Here is a 3790-nt window from a genome sequence, read left to right on the forward strand (position 1 = left end):
CCATTATTCTTAGAGGGCTGTTGTGGTTAGCTGTGGGGACAGATAGATGCCAGGAGGGTTTCACTTCGTCCCGTGGTGCTCTCCTCAGCTCTTCCTAACTGTGGGCCTCAGTCAGACTCAACACCAGATGCTTGGCTGTGGACCCACAGAAGCAGTAGTAACCCAGACGCAACAGATCTTTCCGCCAACTCCTTCTTTGTGGCTCTGCTTCAGAAGCTGATTGTACTTCTCTTCTCAGATTGACAGGTTAGTGGCTCTTCTGATCTGGCTTTCCCTGCTTGACCTTTACTTCCCAGCAAGTTTAACAATTGTGTGCGCTCTAATTTCTTTTCTTTTCTTTCTTTTTTTTTTTTTTTTACTGTGAATGGTGTTTTATTTAGTCGTTTTTGTTTACAACTGAAACTCTGGGAACTCAAAATTAACGTCCTTGCTCGTGAGCTTCTTATAGACGCCAGAGAAGGTCTCAACCTTGTGCTCCACGTTGTTCTGCTGAGCCTTGTCCAGGTGAACCTTTCTGAGCCGGCTGCCGTCCAGTTTCACGCGGATTCTCTTGCCCACAATCTCACTTGGAAAAACCAAGTCCTCCAGGATCGCATCGTGCACAGCTGTCAGGGTGCGGCTCCTGGGATGCTTTTGCTTATTTTTTGTACGGCTTTTTCAAGTTGGCTTAGGTAGAATTCTCCTCTGAGCGATGAAGACAACGTGCTTCCCACTGAACTTTTTCTCCAATTTGCGGACTAGCCGGACTTGGATTTTCTGGAAAGATTTCAGTTGAGGAACAGGGACGAAGATTATAATAGCTTTCCGACCACCGCCAACTTCAATTTCCTTGGCTGCCGTTATGTTCAGCTCCCGAAGCTGCGCCTTGAGGTCCGAGTTCGTCTCCAGCTCAAGGAGCGCCTGGGAGATGCCGGACTCGAACTCGCCCGGCTTCACGCCGTTGGGCTTCACGATCTTCGCGCTCGAACTGAACATGGGCTTTCCTTGGTAAGTGCCGGTTGGAGAAGGGCTCTAATTTCTATATTAAATGATTCATTTCAGGTATTCATGGTGGTTCTGCTTCCCTGACTGAGCCTTCTCTGATACAGTTATTGGTACTGGCAATGGTTCCAGGGAGGAGAACCATAAGGATGGGAATCTGGAATTGGTTCTTGGATCTGAATTTAAGGCAGGAACGAGGCTGTTGCCAGTGGTAAATTGGACACTGGTAATATATGGTGTGCAGCGGCAAATCGGTTACTTAAATGATCACCAGGAACCAAGTGCCCACGGAAGACAGGAAATCACGTAGCTGCTGCCACAGAACACTGAATAAAGACTGTCAGGGCTGTGGAGTTGGTTAGCCACGTCAAGGACCCCATTGAATTTGGAGAGGGAAAATAATGAACACAGGGCTTGTAATTCTTAGCTCAAGGGCTAAGCAAGGGCTTACTTACTTTTTAAGTAAGGAAATAGAAAGCTTCTGTGACTTCCCTGAAAGGAAACCTTACCATTTGTAGCCAAAGGCTCTAGGTTTTTGAAAATCAAACCCAAATTCTAATCCTTTGGGCGGCTGAGTTACAACACAAATGGAATTCCTAACCTCACAGGTTCTCTGATGTTAAATTTAGGCATTGAATGGGCAGGAGTGCAATCCTGAAAATTAAGATGGGGATAGATGGGTATATTTCAATAAAGCCGAGCACCTAGAACCTTCAAATTTTGCTAAACCTCCTTGGCCAGTAGCAGTGACCTTCTGTATTTGAGATGTCTAGTTTCCCCTGCCTGAAGAACCTGTAACGGCCTCCCTTGAGGGCCCTTGAAGCCTTTATAGCAGAATGCTGATTCTCCTAAGAGTAGAGTCCCACTACTCTCTCTGCTGACAGGCCTAACCCAGCCTCAGCTTTGGCAGGCTCCAGGGGGTCAGGCGCAAAGTGTAATGATGGGCAAGTCTCATATATGCCAAAATGTTTGGAAGATTTTGTCTGTTCCTATCGACAGAAACCTAGGGGCTGTGTCAGGGATTGAACCTGTGTGGGTGAGGGTAAGAGGGATATTGTCTAGGTTCAGCCAAATTTATTGGTCTGTGTACACAAGGCAGACATTTTGTATTTAATGTGGGTGGAATCAGGGAAGTACCGGATCTGTGGTGAGAGGGACCTGAGTCATAAGTCACTTTTCTAACTGGTAGACCACAGTGGCACCATGCATTTCTAGGAATTAGTGTGAGTTCAGTAATCTCCAAAACTTAATGATTTAATTTTACACAGAAGTGGCAAGAAACCTGTTTCTGTGGTGTGTTTATACACATAACACACACATATACTCACAAGTCATGTTGTTTTATTCATGTGGAAAAGAGTCTGGAAAGCCCAACACCAAAATATTAATTTGGTGGTTATTTTGGGGTTGGGATTTGATGGTGGTGGTGGTGCCAATGAATAGATGAGTAGATTTTGCCTTTTAAACTTCTTTATTGTTTAACTTTGTTATAATGAGCAAATATAAAGGTATGTTTGAGAAAAATAAAAACACTTGAAGAATAACATGACAATTTTGGAAGCTATGAATAGGGCAAAGGAAAATGTATATTATATGTACTTCTCTAGTCAAATATGAATATGATTAATTTTTAAATTTCTCAATTACAGTTGACATACAATATTATATTAGTTTGAGGTGTACAGGATAGTGGCTAGACATTTTAATTTTATTAGCCAAAATCAATATTTTTTCAGATTTCCTTAGTTTTCTTCCTAACATCCTTTTTTTGGTCCAGGATCCCATCCAGGATGCCACATTACATTTAGTCATCATGTCTCCTTTAGCTCTTCTTGGCTGTGACATTGTTGTTTTTTTTAATTAAAGTTTATTGGGTGACAATGATTACTAAAGTTATATAGGTTTCAGGCGTACAATTCTGTAATACATCATCTATATATCACATTGTGTGTTCACCACCCAGAGTCAGTTCTCCTTCCATCACCATATNATCACCTTTAAAAAATTATTTTTGAGGTGCTAGCTGAACATGTCTGTTTTGTGTTAGAAATAAGATATCTGAGGAGTAGAAAGTGGAACCTCTTTTAAATGGCTTGCGAGGCCCCCCACCACCAGGCTGAGCCTCTTCCCTACTTGTCCAGCCTCATCGTTCATCATCTCGCCTCCGATCGTCCAACCATTGTGAAGTTTTTGACTTCTCCTAACATTCTGAGTCTCTAGCATGTCTCAGCCCGAACCATGCCTCCTCTCCCTGTGCCCCGACCTTGGCCTTGCTGACTCCTACACAACCTTCAGCTTAGGCGCTGCTTCCTCAGGTTAGCTTTGCCTGGTCCCACGCCATTCTGAACAGCTCCCCTGCGACACAGCTCTTACCACTGTATTACTGATGCCCCTTTACTGGCCTTTCTCCCTCATTAGACTATAAGTTCCAAGAGGGTGTGTTGCACCGGGCCTGTGCCTTTTCTGTTCATTGTTTTCTCCACCATGCCCAATACTTCCTGATAACAGACTGGCTCTCTGCCCACAGGCCAAATCTACCTCAGTCAGCCTTTTGTGTGCCACCATTTGTTTTAATTGCACAGTTGTACATGACCGAGCAAATGGTGGACGGGTACCTGTAATCAAACAGTCCGGAGATTTTAAGCACTTTCATTCATTCCTGGAGCAGTCACTGAGCCTTGGCAATAGGCAATTTAAATTCCGGACAACGAGTTTTTAAGCCGCTTCAATGACTACATTTTGAGAATAGCGGAAAAACCCCGAACCTTTGATAATTAGACTGAATCAGTTTTCATAATTCTCCTTTGTG

At 43.7% G+C, this 3790-nt stretch overlaps 1 pseudogene across 1 annotated transcript; it reads right to left on the reverse strand.

The window, feature by feature from the left end:
• Nucleotides 1-349: 349 nt before the first annotated feature.
• Nucleotides 350-978, reverse strand: LOC109388896 (40S ribosomal protein S7 pseudogene; annotated as a pseudogene). Its single transcript, XR_002125286.1, has one exon. The product of XR_002125286.1 is annotated as a 40S ribosomal protein S7 pseudogene (transcript).
• Nucleotides 979-3790: the final 2812 nt, after the last annotated feature.

This window comes from Hipposideros armiger, unplaced genomic scaffold, assembly GCF_001890085.2.
Source record: "Hipposideros armiger isolate ML-2016 unplaced genomic scaffold, ASM189008v1 scaffold_211, whole genome shotgun sequence".
NCBI lineage: Eukaryota > Metazoa > Chordata > Mammalia > Chiroptera > Hipposideridae > Hipposideros > Hipposideros armiger.